This window comes from Zonotrichia leucophrys, chromosome 9 (genome assembly GCF_028769735.1).
Source record: "Zonotrichia leucophrys gambelii isolate GWCS_2022_RI chromosome 9, RI_Zleu_2.0, whole genome shotgun sequence".
NCBI classification, from domain to species: domain Eukaryota; kingdom Metazoa; phylum Chordata; class Aves; order Passeriformes; family Passerellidae; genus Zonotrichia; species Zonotrichia leucophrys.
This window is the reverse complement of record NC_088179.1, coordinates 2674649-2690883: the sequence shown is the minus strand read 5'-3', so window position 1 is coordinate 2690883 and position 16235 is coordinate 2674649. Positions and strand designations below refer to the sequence as shown.

At 37.9% G+C, this 16235-nt stretch overlaps 1 protein-coding gene across 5 annotated transcripts in view; it reads left to right on the top strand.

The window, feature by feature from the left end:
* Nucleotides 1–16235, top strand: part of PER2 (period circadian regulator 2) — a 48817-nt gene that overhangs the window by 1934 nt on the left and 30648 nt on the right. For 2 of the 5 annotated variants that reach the window (XM_064720887.1, XM_064720886.1), the window contains exons 2-4: nt 7095–7150; nt 7994–8047; nt 9989–10149. The gene's annotated coding sequence lies outside the window, so the exon portion shown is untranslated. The other 3 variants (XM_064720888.1, XM_064720889.1, XM_064720891.1) reach the window with 3 other exon arrangements.

The window sequence follows — 16235 nt, the reverse complement described above, 5'->3', positions numbered from 1 at the left end:
TTGATGTTAGGGAGAGTGCCCACATTGTTGCACTATAACATCAAGTTCCTTCTTGCTTATGCTTGTACGTGTTTGAGTGCTTTTATGATCTTTCTGTTTTGCCTTTGTCTCTGAAACTTGCATTGTTTCTGCAAAGTGAGGAAGTTTCACTGTAGAACTGGACTGTGTCCTTGCTCCATGCAGAGCTGGATGTTAGTCTTGTGGTGACGACTCTGTCCTGAGGTGTGCAGTCCTGATTCTGGACTCTGCAGGTTGCTCACCTCACTAGTAACACACAGAGGAAAAGAGATGGCCTTTGGCCTGGAGTAGAAGAAAAAAGTCTACCAAAACTTTCAGGTTTTGGACATTTCAAGTGTGTATTTCAAGGTAGTTGGGTGTCATAAATGTCAAACACTGCAGTGAAAGAGGATGGTCTGTCCCATGAAGAAGTGGTTTGGCTTGATGTAGTTCAGAAGGCAAAGGCATGGAAAGCAGGTTTTTGGCTTTTGTGCACTTTTTCAGACTTGACAAGTATTTTTTTGTTTCATTTATAATTCAAAGAATGCATGGTTTTGCTGGAATTTTTCTTTATTTGTCCATTGGTGGGACTTGTTACAGACTTCCTATATTCCTTCTAGCAAACAAATTCTGTCGGTGAAAATCCAAGTAATTTTTATTTTTACAATTTACTGTTACTCCTTTTGGATTTCCAGAGAGGCATTAGAGGCAGCATAGTCTTGGCATAATACCTTGTGTGCTTTTTCTTCCTCTGATCATAAGATTAAAGTATGTAACAACACAGTTTACTTGATAAACTTACTTGAGCCTCTCCCTGAACAGTATGCTCTTACATTAATAAGCTTTTCTATTAAACTGAGTTGTTGATGGAGTTTAGTCTCAAAGTATGAAGATAGAATGAAGTGGGGAAAGTGATTGGCAGTAGAGTTCTGGATTCTTCTTCTACTTCAGACGTTTATTATGACCAGGAAGTGTTTGGCTTAGATACAGACTGATAAACAGTTTTCTTTTTTTCCTGGGTTCTTGCCACACCCTTACTTCTCTAACATCTTTACAGTATTAGAATATGCTTTAGTGCATTAAAAAAAATCTTTTTTTTCAACCCTCAAAGAATAAGGAAATGGGCAAGTTACCATGGGATGAGGTATATTTGTTGTGGTTTAAAAGCAAGAAGATTACTGGTAGCCAGTAGAACAAGTAAATTATCACTAGTCTAGATCAACTGTAGTGTTTTCCATAGGGTTGCTATGGTTGGCCTATGTTAAAAGGAACGTCATGTTCTCAGCAAGGCCTTGTGTAATAGCTGGCATGAGTGTCCTGTAGACACTGTATTATACTCATAACATTACCACATCATAATTACCAGGTAATCAGGTGTTTCTGAAAAGGAATTTTTGTCTCCAGTTTGGATTGCATGGCCTAGAATTCCTCTATAAGGATGGTGGATTATTGGGATTTTTAACTGGATTGTCTTACTGCATTCCACATTCAGTTATATCCATGTAGTACAAGTTTTAAACTGCTGAAATACTCATTTTGTTAACTTAGCTTGTCAAGCACGGAACAGCAGAGGAGTCAATTAATATCCCTATTATTCTTTGTGATACTGTTGTATTACTCTGAAGAGCTTTTACTTGTTCTTTTGGTTATGGATGAAGTTGAATGCAGAAAGTGTTGGTCTTGAAAGTAACGCTGCTGCTGTTTTGTGTCCTGTGTAAGAAGTGTCTGTCTGCTTTCCTGCTTGAACTGTGGCCTTAAACTTGACCCCTGCTGTGGGGTCAGACTGGAATATTGTTGGTTAGCAAGGAAGGCTTTTTTCAAGTTGAACTGACTTTTTAAAGTAGAACCAAAGCTACATTGCCTTTGCTTGTTGAGCTCTGTCTTCTGACACTTAGAGCTTTGTTTGTGAAGGGATAGGGATGTTTCTTTTGAGACTTCTCTCTGTGAAGTATTGTGAAAAACGCCAATCACTCATTTTTAAGATTTTAAAAGTTTAAGAGTAATAAAATGGTTATAAAAATAGTAATACAATTAGAGTAATAATAATTTGAACAAATTTTATTACGACCATATGAGACAATAAAGACAAAGAGTTATGGACGTCTGGGTACCTTTTTTGACACCTGTTAACAAAGATTAACCCTTAAAAACAACAGCCTGTTGCATATTCATACGCTTCATACATGATGCATGAATTCCATTCAAACCCAGGATTCTGTCTGATCATCGTCATCTTCTTCCTCTGAATCCTAACAGCATCTTTGAGGTGGGAAGAAGTTTGTTTCTTCTGATAAGAGGCAATAAATTCTTTTTGTTTGAAAGATTTTGGTGTCCTTGGGCTGCTATCTGGTGTGAGTGCCTCATTCCTTTCTTTAGAAAATCTCACTAACATAGTTCTTATTTTACCTACAAAAGTTATCTTTTAATTACAAGACTGCATTTATCATATTATTAAAATGTTAATACAGCACTACTAATCAATACATCAAAATACATATGTGTGGAAAATGCATGTATTTTATAATTGGCTTTTTGCAAATATTAAAATGAATATGATATGTGTTGTGTTAGAAAGCAATGCTGTATTCATTCTCTTAAGTGGTGTGTTAAATATAGTTTTAGGTTATAACAAAATGTTAAAATAGAAACTATGCTATGTGGGAGACTTTTTTTAAAGAACAGACTCACAGCGAGATAGCAGCCACAGGACACCTGAATCTTTCAGAGAAAGAGAATTTATTGCTCCATTATCAGAAGAAATAAACTTCTTCCCACCTCAAAGGCACTGTTAGGATTAGAAGGAAGAAGTTGACGATGACCAGACAGAATCCTGTGTTTGAATGGAATTTATGCATCATGTATGAGGTGTATGAATATGCAACAGGCTGTTGTTTTTAAGGGTTAATCCTCTGTTAACGTGGGTCCTTTTTCGGGGTCGTGCTGCCCAGAAAAAGGTACCCGGACGTCCGTAACTCTTTGTATTTATTGTCTCATATTGTCCTAATTCAATTTGTCCAAATTACTATTACTCTAATTGTATTACTATTTTTATAACCATTTTATTTCTATTAAACTTTTAGAATTTTAAAAACAAGTGATTGGCGTTTTTCACAATACGGTAAATATCTGCATAGAGCCATATAATATGCACTGTTCACAAGTATGATTAAAGGACATGGGAAAAGAGAAGGTAGAGTCAAAGCCACAGTTCAGAGGGTGACAGGTTAGCTATCTCTTGCTGGGATTTCTTGCAGCCCCAGGCTGCTTTTGTGAAATATTGTGGCAGGGAAGGGTGAGATTGGCGAGTCTGTAGAGCGAATGGAGATGTGTGCAGTGCCTGTGAGCCCGCTGTGTGTGTAGTAGGCAGCAGCGAGCACATGGGACCCCGCATGCCTGGTGGCCACGCCGGCTGTGCTGCTGTAAGAGGCTTAGCGCCTGGGCGGGCACGCTCGGGCAGCCCGCTCGCACCCTGCTGCCGCCGCTGCTGGGACACTCTCGGCAGCTTGCGGGTTACTGCAGCCCCGAGACACGTGAACAGTCTCTGTTTCAGCCCGCACGTTCGGAGAATGAGTCACAGCTCTTCAGTTCTCGGTCTCAGAGTTGTTTATTAATTCTTATCTATAAAATTTTTCTCCTGTCCAGCCGAGGTTCGCTCAGCAGGACAGACAGAGGCACTCTGCTTGCCCCCGGGGTGGTGTTATCTCTTTATACTACAAACTGCGTATAACATATTTACACCTAATTCCCTATACCTATCACCTGTGTTAGACAGTGCACTTCTACTCTAAACCAATCCCAAAGTGCCAACATCACAGCAGAAGATGGAGGTGAAGAAGAAGAAAGGCTGGACACGTCCAAGTCCCTCCATCTTGTCCCCAAAACCCCCATTCCAAAAACCCCAAAATCTACAACTTCACCCAGTGATAATTTTATTATTACACTACTTGAACTTCTGTGGCTTTCAGGTCTTCATACAAAGCTGGTAATTTGCTCCACAGGTCACAATCAAACCCACAGGTGTTCTGGGCTGTGTGCCAGGGTCTCTGAGCCCCCTGGCAGGGTCCTGGCAGCTCTGGGCACCCAGAGGGATGCACTGAGTTCCGACAGGACACGGGCAGGCTCTGGGCCTCTGTTTTGTGTTCTGAGGGTACCTTCCAGTGTACATGGGGTCTTTGAATGGCTGTAGCTGTGATAAACAGGGCCAGGAGAGCAGCTCCTTTAAAAGGCCTTTATTAAAGACAGCTCTGGGTGGGAAACCCAAGAGGTCACACACACCATGACGCTGAGGAGGAGGAGGAGCAGCGCAGCTTTGTCTCTGGGCAGAGCTGGGGTTTCCCTCCTCACCAGAGTCCTTAGGAAGACAAGGTTGGCTCATAGCTTAGGGGGATCCTCCAAGCTGAGCACTATTAAATTATGGTGGCAGGACAGAATCTGGCTCTGGTAAAGGGTGGGTGGTTCGGTGTGGTTCTGCTGGGTTAAAGTCACCGTTTACGTGCTGGTTTGTTGTTTTGAGAGGGTTCATAGATTTCCCACAGCCTCTCATTTAAATTCAGTCCTGGGAGCAGGGGGAGTGGTTGCCCATGGAAAGGGATACAAATTGGGGGTAAGACAAAGGGGTACAAATACAGAGTTCAAATCAAGACCCTATCGACTTCATTAACATCAACTAGCAATTACTACTCCGAAAAAGAGCTCTCATCTCCAGGGTTTCATTTCTCACATTTGCAATGGGATTGCACCAGTAGGGAATCCTCTTGCTTGGTCCTGTCCCTCATGAGGCGTCCCCAAGGGACAGCAGCATTGCACTGAGTTTCAGTGAGCTGCCCAGCTGTGTTCTGAAGTTTTCCTGCTTAACCACATGAAAGGGAGGTTAGGAGAATTTCTGTATGTGAAAGCTTTTGTAAAGTCAAGAAGTTTTTGTACAGATGTTCTCAGCTGCTGGGGATCTGCTGCTGAAGTAGTGTGTGGTAGTCCTAGAGGAGCCTTATAAGTTCTCTGATGTTTTTTGGTAGGCAACTTTGCTTGTAGAACACAATCAGAGGCAAGGCTAAATTTACCTTCCTCAACATATATAAGCATGGAATATGGTTTTCATTTTTCCTTAATTTTCTTAATTTTCCATAATTTCCTTAATTTTCTCCCAATAGGAAGGAAAATTTTATTGAGGATGCTGAAGGGGTAGTGACTCAATATGTGGTTTACATGAGTGGACTGAAATACACAGAAATCATTTCTTGGGGCAAGAGGATGAGGAGATTCTGCAGATGGTGTGAGCAGGCTGCAGAAGTTCTGTACAAGCAGTACCAGTGTTGATCCTGACAGGATTTGATGGTGGGAAAGAAACTTCATCTGCATGCCAAAATGTCTGGGAAAGACTTTAGTTTTGCCTTCCACCTGTTTTTGAGCATACCATGGTAATTCTTAACACTTGATTTTTCTTATAGGTAGAATAGTTAGAGATGGGCAGAGATTTCCTTGTATAGATGGCATTTTTTAAAGCAGAATGGACTTTTAAAAAGTAGAACCAAAGCTCCATTGCCTTTCTAACATCCTGTCCTGTAACAGAAGCAATTCACTGTTAAATAACACCTGCAATTGATTGTAATTGAAGCTTAGGGAGACAAGATGAAGTGGTGAGGATGTCTAGTACTTGTCTTTTTTCTTGGTTTCTCTTCCTATCCTCCTTATTCCTTGCAGCTTTTGTATCTTAGTACAGTTTTTGTGCTTGACCTTATTACATGTACTTTTATGCTTCTGCTTAGTTTCTTTAATTGTACAAAGATCTTCAGTGTATAAAAGCACTTATTTGATTCCAGTTACAGCTCTGCTGTGACTTGAGCTCTCATTTCAGTACTAACACATCCAACTCCTAGGACAAGTACGTGGTGTTTGTCAGGTTGCTGCACTTTTTGGAGTGGATTATTGCTGTGATGGGGACAAGAATTTCTTTGGCACAGCGTCTTCCAGAAGGGCACTTTGATTCTGGCTGAAATTTTGTATAGGCTGTGAACCACAGCAATGTCTGAAGGGCAGCATTAGCCTGGAACTACAGTAAATGTGGTGAAAGTGTGTCTTTTTCTTAAAGGAGAGAAGTAGTAGATATGCAAATATACTGCTTAGTAGGGATGTCAGCAAATACTAAAGTTCATGTTTGAGATACTTTTAAATTGAGATACTCTTAAATCTAGTTTCAGCTAGAATAAAGGTGAAATATATGACTGATAGGACATAATAATTTTTCTCTCTTTTCTGTGACAACACTTGGCAATCTCAAATGTGTAATTTTTCTCATTTTTTTCAAAAGGAGCAAGAATTGACACGCTAATTTAGAGTTCTGATTATTATGTTGTGCTTAATTGTCTCTCCAGTTCCACTTGAGAAGACAGTGGCATTTTCTGGTTACAAAGGAAATAAGGTGTTTTTTAAAATTTAAAATTCATACTGCATACAAATACTTTAAGAAGGCACCTTTTTTTAAGACAGGAAGCTGGAAAGAAGGATGTCTAGAAATCAGCATGGGGCATGTGAAGGAGATGGTGTTTAGTGTCTGTAGAAGATGTCTCAGCACAGGCTGCCTTTTTTTTTAATAGCAAATACCCAATTTGTTGGCAATTAAACCTGGCTCTGGGCCAAGTCTGTTATTCAAGGTGAAAGAACAAATTTGAGAGACAGTTTCTATTTGTTCTCAGGGATGATCAGATTCACTATGGAGTCTTGAGCACAGATGGTGGGTTTAACAGCACAAGGAGTACTTACCTGAGAGGGTAAAACGAGCTTTATTTCTGCTCTGGCAGAAATGAGAATTTGGGGTGGTTTCTTACATTTATAAAGGGAACAGACTTCAGTGGGTAATTATTCTGGGCATTGCTCAAGGAACCAATTTACAAGTTAGTTACAATAATAAATACTTTTATCAGTAAAATTTGGTTGCATTTCCTCTCATCTTGTATTTGTAGTCTTTATAGTTGTTCTTCACTTGTGGAAGACATATTTTGCATGATTTGACTTCTGTTGCATTATGAAATGAATTTGATTTATCTTTTATAAAAATTTATCTTGCTTACAAAACCTGATGTTCTTTTTTCTTTTTTTAATAGGAATATAGTGATGACACTTTGGGATTGGAAAGACCATGATTAGTACATTCATTGAGGTGAGTGTTTGATGCTGTACCCAAGAAAGTGATTTGTGATACCAGTTCTGAAGGTGGGAGGGTGGGAGGTGTCTCTGTGGTTTTGTTATTGCTCTTTTGTATGCTTCCTTTAAAATAGAGTGTCAGAATGCCCAAAAATAGGGATCTTCAGGGCTTTACATTTCCAAAGAACCTGTTGCACAAATCATGAAGTACATGGAAATGCTCTGGCTTCTCTAAATCTTTATGAAACTGGAATTTAGTGTAGTGTCAGTATCAAGTGCTGCATCTGCATTGTTTGGGGAGGTGTTCATTAATAGCTTCCATTTTTTTGATTGCTCTTGCAGGTGGTAAGGAACTTTCAATTATGAGGAAAATTTTGTGGTCCAGAAAAATTCTATTGTTACTTAGAAAATCAGGATGATAGCTCAGGCAGAAAATAGAAAATATTATGCTCCTAAACTTGAATTTAAAAAAGCAAATCATAGCTTCCATTTTTTGGTCAGTTGTGCTCTGCTTTGAAAATAAAGAAAAGTTGATTGTTATTGGAGCAAAAAAGGAAACATAATTAAAGGAGTATAATGGAGGAATATAATCTGTGATGTGAAAAAAATTTATAATGTGTTTCATTAAATGTGATCTGATGATGCCACAGAACTGGCCCTAGCCTGGAAAGACAGATGATGTGGATAGTACTGAAATATTGCAGTACAGATGGAATTGTAACTGAGATTTTGAGCATTAACACTACAATGTCTGTTCAGTCTAAATGATTGAGGAAAAAACCCAAACAATCCTGTTTTTCTGTGGTTGGAAAATGTGATCTGGATGGGTTCTAACAACTGACTCTTTTCAATGCTGCAGGTGTGACTTCAGAAAGTGAAGCTGGTTCAGCTTGGTTTGCCTCCCATATCACAGGTGTGTTCCTACAGCAGGGTTTTCACTCCTTTCTAGTATCTGAAGTCTTCTGTGCTTAGAATAGAGATATGTCAGCGTGGAAGGAAATGAGGAAATGTCACAAGTTCTGTCTTCCTTGGGAACTGAACAAATTAGATTTCCCTCTGTGGAAAACACTTTACTGGAGATGCCATCTGTAGATAAAGTCTTTTAGTGTTTTAGGACTTGGGCATACTCAATCACCTGTACATTTCCTCTGAAAAATATCAGAAAACAGGTAAAATTGGCTGCCTCTAATTCTGTTCAGACTGTTTAAAGACAAGTCATTCAAACCAGGCATTTTGTTTCTGATAAAAATCCTGTTGGTATAGATTTGCCTTACTTTCCATTAAATTGCAGAAAGGCTTATCATGAGAATTTTTAGTAGTTTACAAGGACTATTTTTCTTGATGTTTCAATGTCTTCTTAAACGTGTTAAATACATGAAACCAATAAGATACACAATTAAAATGGTACATGCTGCCACTGTGAGTATATCCTCAAACTTAGACTTTTGAAAACTTTTTAAACTTTTTTTAATTGAAATTTTACAGGGAGTTGAGTTAGTGTAAAGGAATTGCAAGAGCTGTCTTTAACCAGTTAAATCCTTTAAACAAGGATTTAACTGGTGCTGAAAGACATTCCACATTTTCAATGTTCAAGCTAAAAACTGTGAAATCTGCGAGTAGTTCTGGCTACAGCAATTTCTAATGCTTCTTCTGGCCAGAGATAAAGCCTATAATTTAAATCCTGTACTATCAGTTTATGATAAAAACAGAAGCAAAACATTTCAAGAAGCAGTGCATACAGACTTCTATCATAATTTGAGTATTTTAGAGCTTGTCCTGGCTTCACAACGTCACACAGGACGGAATGTTGTGAATAAATTCTTCCTTTAGTCTGGCCAACACAAGTGTACTTTCAACAGTTGTAAGAGTTTGCAGCATGTTAAATTAAGGCTTGCTAGCATGGGCTGCTTTCCAGAGTGCTTAGCTTGGGATTTGAGCACTGTTCCAAACATTTCTTCTGTGTATTCAGATGAAGCACTTAAAATGATGTAATTGTCTGCCACGCAAATGTTGGTCTTCTGAACTTCTGATTTTTATTCTACCATTTATTTGTGCCACATGGCAGTGGCATGCACCAGCAGACTTAGTTTCCTAGATTTCCTAGAAGAACTTTTTTTTTTTTTTTTTTTGTTTTTCATTGAAATTCCCAGTGTTTCTCTTAAAAACTTTTTATTAGGAAGAATCATAATGTTAATGGAGTTTGTTAGTACACACTTCTGACCATAAAGAAACAGTTTTTTTTTACTGTGAGAGGGAGTGAGCACTGGAACAGATTTCCCAGAGAGACTATGAAATATCCATTTTTGGAGATATCCAAAAGCCATCTCTTGGTGCTCCTGAGCAGCCTCTCCTGGGCAACTCTGCCTGAACAGGGAGTTGGACAAGGAACCTCCAGAAGGTTCTTTTGGTCTCAATCATTGTGTGAACTGAAATTTGATAACTGCCTGGAAAAACCTTGAATGCTCTTACCAATCCTACTGTGACAGAGAGCCATAAAATGATATTGCAGCCAAACTTGATGAGCATTGGAGCTCCTGCTGACCAGAGCACATCAGGCTCTGTGCCCTGCTGGGGCAGCCAGCCTCACACTGTACACAGTGTGACACCACTCTGATTGTGAATCCTAAGGGTTATTTTATAGTGCAGAACATAGTATTACTTTATAACTGTTATTAGAGAGCAAAAGTGTTTAAAATGTAAATTTGTGTCTTCTTCCTCTGCTGTATGACAGTTTCATGTTTAACCAACATTTATCTGCATAGGAGTGACATAGCTGTGAGCATCTCTCTGGTATCTGTTTGAAGAGGACACTGTTGGGGGGCCCAGGTATTTCTTTTATATTTTATAGTTATAGAGGTGTCCGGACTCTGTAATGGTCAAAGATTTCCAGTAGAAGAGGATGAGACAAGAATTAAATGCATGTGGGAGACTCTGGACCTAGGCACCTCATGCTTTTGATGCTAGCTGGGAGGGAGCTTGATATACACTTTTGGCACCTTTTCATAGAAAAAACAGGTAAGAAACACACATAATTATTATCATTCATGCTAGTAGAAAGATGCTTCCCCTCTTGCTCCTCTAGAGCTTATGCAGAAAATATATTGTTCTGTGTTTGTTATCTTTAAACTGGGGTTTCAGTCATATATATGTACTCATTTAGAGCAGTATTTTGGGTATAAATGGGGAGTTACCTTATTTGAAGCTAAAACATTTTTTAGCCATAAACCATACTTATTCTTAAATTTAGGTTTGAGTTTCTTCAGCAAGGAAGCAATCTGGTTGGAAGCATCCTCACTGTGGGTGCCAGGGCCCTGATCTGATGCTGACTTCTTCCTGTGTGCAGCTATAAATTCAGGGTGGCACTTGGATGGTTCTGGAACAAGGCTGTGTCCTGATCAGTTCCCTTTGTAAAGTGGCACCTGAAAGCAGTGGTTAATGAAGATGACCCTTATAAGACAAATAAGAGTCTTGTGTTCAGGATTTTCTTGAGCTGAAAGGTGAATCTTGATCAAAAAGTTGTGAAATGAATATTGTGAAATTCAGATTTTATGGGAGCCTTTGTGGTATACTAAATGTTGATAATTTTGTTGACATTGACATCTCATTGCTTGTTTAAAAAAAGAGCAAAACTTTTTCATGATTACTTGGAGTAAATTAAGTAGTCTACTAAAAAAGTTCCCTTTTTTTTAATGAAAAAAATCTTGCAAGAAATTACTCAACATCTTTCTTATTGTTTCCTATAATCTGAGAATATTGCAATCTTTTCTTTTCCCCCTTCCTAAAAAAGTCCTAGTGAAGGTATTCTGTTCATTGTTCTTGCCAGGAAAACACAAAGCTCTCAGTGTTGAAGCTGCACAGTTGAACAAGTCACTTCTTGGATTATTGCTTGTTTGCCAACATTTTCTCTTAACGTTTTTCGATTCCCAAGCATTTAATTATTGTCTAATTGCACAGAGAGAATGCATTCATTGCAGATGTTAATTTTCAATCATATCTAGAATTGCATGATCTGGCTAAACCCTTGCTAGTTATTTGTCATCTAAATAAGAAAACTTTTATCATTTTGCAAAGCAAAAATCCAGAAGACATTTGGAAGCCCTTGTTGTTGACAAGATCTTCAGTAAAATTTAATCCTGATCATTAGGAATGTCTCCCATAGGTTCTAGTACAGTTAAGACTACCTGAATATTTACATGTCTATAGGCATAAAATGTAGTGTGGTTCTTGCTTTTTTGGGAATATTTGGAATAAGTTGATAGTAGTTGCAAATTTAGACTCAAATAATGAGATATTTGCCTCTTACTGAGTTCTTGAATTGGATAATTTTGACTCTGGATTGTTAGTTTCCTTTATATACCAGTACTAAATATGATAGTTTTTGTGTGAAAGGAAATCTGGGAAAATGTTCTCTGAATATAACCAGATCTCTGCTGAAACAATATTTTTTGGGTTTAAAGTTGCTGTTACAGAAGAAATCTCTCTGCTTGGTGTTCTACAACCCTTCTTAAGGGTGTTTTTCAAAACCAAGCTCAATTACTTGTTTTAGCATTTGTCCATGCATATTTTGGTGTGGTTTTTTGGCCATGTTGAAGTTCAGGCTGTTTCCTTTGTCTTACTGCAGAATAAAGGAGCAACTGTAGGTAATGAATAACCAGAAGACCTTTGCTGCATATCTAACCTGGCAAATCAATGCCTGCATTTAGTGCTCAGTGGAATTGTGGTGCCTTTCACACACTGCATCAGGATCTTAGAGAGCTCTGGTCTTTTCCAGAGGCAATAGAATGGGTTTTTGTGAGCCAGTTGCTGTAAAATTAAGCTTAGCTGGTGCCAGTTTAATTTTAAGTAAGTTTTTATTTATAGAGTCAAAATAGACATCCCTTAAAAGTTTAGAAGGTGGAGCAGAAACCTGGCTTCTTTTGATATCAAACCTAATTGTGTTTCCATGTTGAGATGCTTTCTGAACTTGGTATGGGATGTAATTACCTTCCTCAAACTGGTCACAAGAGAGAACCTCACACTGGGAAAACATGCAAGCTTTTGCCTTCCAGTGTTGTTTGGTTAGTGATTGGGCATTTATTCAAGCATATGAGTGGGATGAATATGTGCAATTTATTCTGTCATTTTCCCTGAGATTAGTTTCAAAGATAATTAATCTCCCTGTGTGCTGTCTGACCGTCTGTGCTCCTGAAGTGTTCACACAGTGCTGGTGTCTGCATGCAGATGTTCCACTTAAAGGCCTTTCTGTGCTCACAGTGAAGTCTGGCCAGCTGCATCTCTTCTTATCTAAATTGCAGAGCATGCTGGAGGCTTATTGCCAGCCTGAGCTTTTTTCACAGTTACTCCTATCTCTTCTAAGACAATTTCTCCAAAGTTAGGGCATATATTAACATTGTATTATAAATTTAAAAAGCACCAACGTTCTCCCAAAGAGGTAAAGTCTTGCTTTAGAAAGGCTTCCCCTTCTGCAGAAGCTCTTGCAAGTTTATCATAATATTTTTCTTGTTCCTTCCTCTTTACTCTTCCTGTATTCCTTACTCTGGTATGTGCCTCTGGTGCTGAGGCTTCTGAGATTTTGAAACTGAAGTAATTTTGTGCAAGACTGACTTTCAGTGACGTTAATCTTCCAGTCTTGGCTAAGAAAGCCATTCCAGCTCATGCTGAGCCAGTTCTTTTTGAAACATACCTTTAAAGATGATAAACTTGTGTTTTCTCCATTACTCAAATACTCTTTTTATTTTGGTCTTTTTTTTTTTTTTCCCCTGGTTTGATTGTCTTTGTGATCCAAATTCTAGCCACTATAATGTAGTTATTGGGTGTAGACAAAGCTGCAGAAATTCTGGCACGTTGTTAGTTAGAACCAGAAGTAACATGACTGAATTGCTTCTTGACACAAATTTCTGCCAGGTATCAAGAGGAAAAAAATTCACATAGTGTCTCCTAAAGGCTCAGTATCTATTTCTTTTATATTGGTGACTCTCTTAATTTGTACTCATTGCTTAAAATAAAAATGTTTTTTAAAACCCTAAAAGCTTGACTGTCATTGAATCGATCAACTCTTGTTTCAGGAATTACAGGAAATTCCTCAAAAGTTATTGGATAGCACACAAATTTATTTATTTTTTTATTTTGGGAACAGTTCTCTCCCACCTAAGGAAACACTGCTGAAGTTTCCTACAAATACCTGGCAGAAGCTAGCCTGGGTGTCATGGAAAGAAGGGAGGAGATGAGACAATAGATGATATTTGGAGGCGGAAAAAATTATTCACCAGTGGTTTAACAACTCAGAATTTCAAACTGTAAGACTCTACATGCTGGCTATGGCACTATTTTCATTGCCTCTTAAACTTCCAAAGATCACAGAAAATACTTTGGGAAAATAATTTTCCAATGAAAGGTTGTGTCAAAAAAGTGTTTGTGAACAATTCTCATGGCTGGAAATACTACAGCACATGTAATCCTCTCTGGCATCAGAATTCAGGAGAAAAGGTTTCTTGTGCCTAAGGACTAAAACACAAAATATTTACATGCATTGTTCTTCCTATAAACAGCACAGTTTTACTGCATTACTACTATATTGGGCTAATTACCTTCAGAGAATTTAGGGCTATTCTGAGACTCTGTCTTTGGTAGTTTGTGCTTATAAACTTACCAGTAGTGATCTACATGGTTTTCTTTATGGGAGTAAGTATAGCAGCCCAAAGTTGGGTTTTTTTTATTTTGTGAGAGCTCTTTTCCCCTATCTCTAAAGAAAACATCATTTCCTAACAGGTACAGTGGTGTTTTGATTATTATTTTTTCTCATGTATCTAAAGCTCTTTCTAAGTAGCATTTTGTCAGGGAAACAGGAAGAAACTCCAAAGTTGGGTACAGACTATAAGATGAGAAATTGTACATCTTGCCTTACATTTGTACACCTCAGGCCTCCTTTAAGGTGAAGCTGTGAGTGCATTTTTTTCTTAAAGCTTCATTTGAACTGTGATGGGGTTAATTTCCTTCACTCATGGAACTCTCCATCAAGCTTTACAACCTGGGTGTCCTCTGAGAAATGACACTGGGAAATGGCTTTGGAGGGTGGCTGCAGTTATTTAAGCAGACATGCTCTGATTTACACAGCAGTGGGCAGAGCATCCCCTGGGTGCAAATGGATCAACACATTTATGTGTGAAATGAATTTGTAGAGAATCCTACAAGACAGCCTTACAAATAGGACTAAATACTTCAGAGAAATACGTCAAAAACACCAATCACTTGTTTTTAAAATTTTGAAGTTTAATAGTAATGAGATGGTTATAAAAATAGTAATATAATTAGAATAAAAAAATTTGAATAATTTGGATTAGTACAAATGAGGCAATAAAAACAAAGAGTTGTGGATGTCTCAGTACCTTTTTTTGGGCAAAATAAGCCCAAACAAGGCCCCATGTTCACAGAGAATTAACCCTTGAAAACAACAGCCTGTTGCATATTCATACACCTCAGACATGATGCATAAATTCCATTCAAACACAGGATTCTGTCTGGGCAGTGTCAGCTTCTTCCTCTGAATCCTGACAGTGCCTTCATGGCTGAGCAAGGCAGGAAGAAGTTAGTTTCTTCTCATAAGAGAGCAATAAATTCTATTTCTCTGAAAGATTCGATTGTCCTGTGGCTGCTATCTCGCTGCGAGTCCTTTCTTTAAAGAAAAGTATCCTACACAGCATAGTTTCTATTTTAACATTATGTTGTAACCTAAAACTGTGTTTAGCACACTACTTAAGAAAATTAACACAGCATAACTTTCTAACATAACACATATAATATTCATTTTAATGTTTGCAAAAAATCAATCATAAATATACATTTTTCACAAGTAGAAACATCAAAGATGCATGGTAGTAGGACTCACAAGAAGTAATTTTAGATTATTGGCTTTAAGGCCCTAAGCCTTATGTCTATGAATATGCAACAGGCTGTTACTTTAAAGGGTTAATCCTCTGTTAATGTGGGTTCTTTTTTGGGCTTATTTTGCCCAAAAAAAAGGTACTGGGACGTCTGTATCTCTTATGCCAGTATGGTGTGGCTAAAGCTGATAGGCCAAGAAAAGCTTGTAGTGTATTGTAATTAGGAAATAGTTGACTTCTGATTGTGATGGCACGAATTATAACATCTGTATTGTCTCACCCTTCCCATGAGACTGAAAATTGAATAAAAGTGTTTAAAATGCCTGTCAGTTACCCCATCTCTGGGTCAGAAAAGAGCTTAATGTGACACATTTCTAGAGCAGCACCAGGAGGTTTGTCCATGCAGGAATTGCTATTCCATGCTGGCTCTCAGGGCTGGGTTTGGTCCCTGTCACCCCCAGCCAGGCTGGCTGAGCTCAGCTGTGGCCCTGCTGGACACAGAGCTTCCCTCAGTGTCCCCAGAGGGCAGGGCAAGTGTCAGCTCCTTGTGGCACTGAGATTAGATCAGAGATGAACTATCTGACCCGGTTAATCATTGGCCACCAGAGAATGTGCCATTGTGACATAATCCTGCAGTTTCAGCTCAGAGCAAATACTCTTTTATCGTGCTCTGGTTATGTAATTCCCAAGACAGAAGTTAACCTTAGTCCAGGAAAAAACTGTCAGAGCTCCTGAGGGGTAATTCAGTGCCTGGATATGGCAGCATAACAGCAGGTCTGGTTTATCTGCATTAAAATACCTGAAGAGAATACCTGCAGAAGGAAAAAGTATATTTTACTCTACTGAAAGGCATTTTTCTAAGTGAATTATATTATTAATTCACTTAGAAAAAAATATAATATAATATATATATATGTTATATATATAGTTTTCCAAGTGAATAATATAATTCACTTTGAGAAATATATAATATATAATATATAATATATATAATATATATAATATATAATATATATAATCTATATATTTATATATAGATTATATATTTAATCTATATATATAATCTATATATATATTATGTAATAATATAATTCACTTAGAAAAAATATAATATGTATATGTTATATATATAGTTTTCCAAGTGAATGATAATATAATTCACTTCGAGAAATATATATTATATATAATGTAAAATATATATAATCTATATAATATAGAATC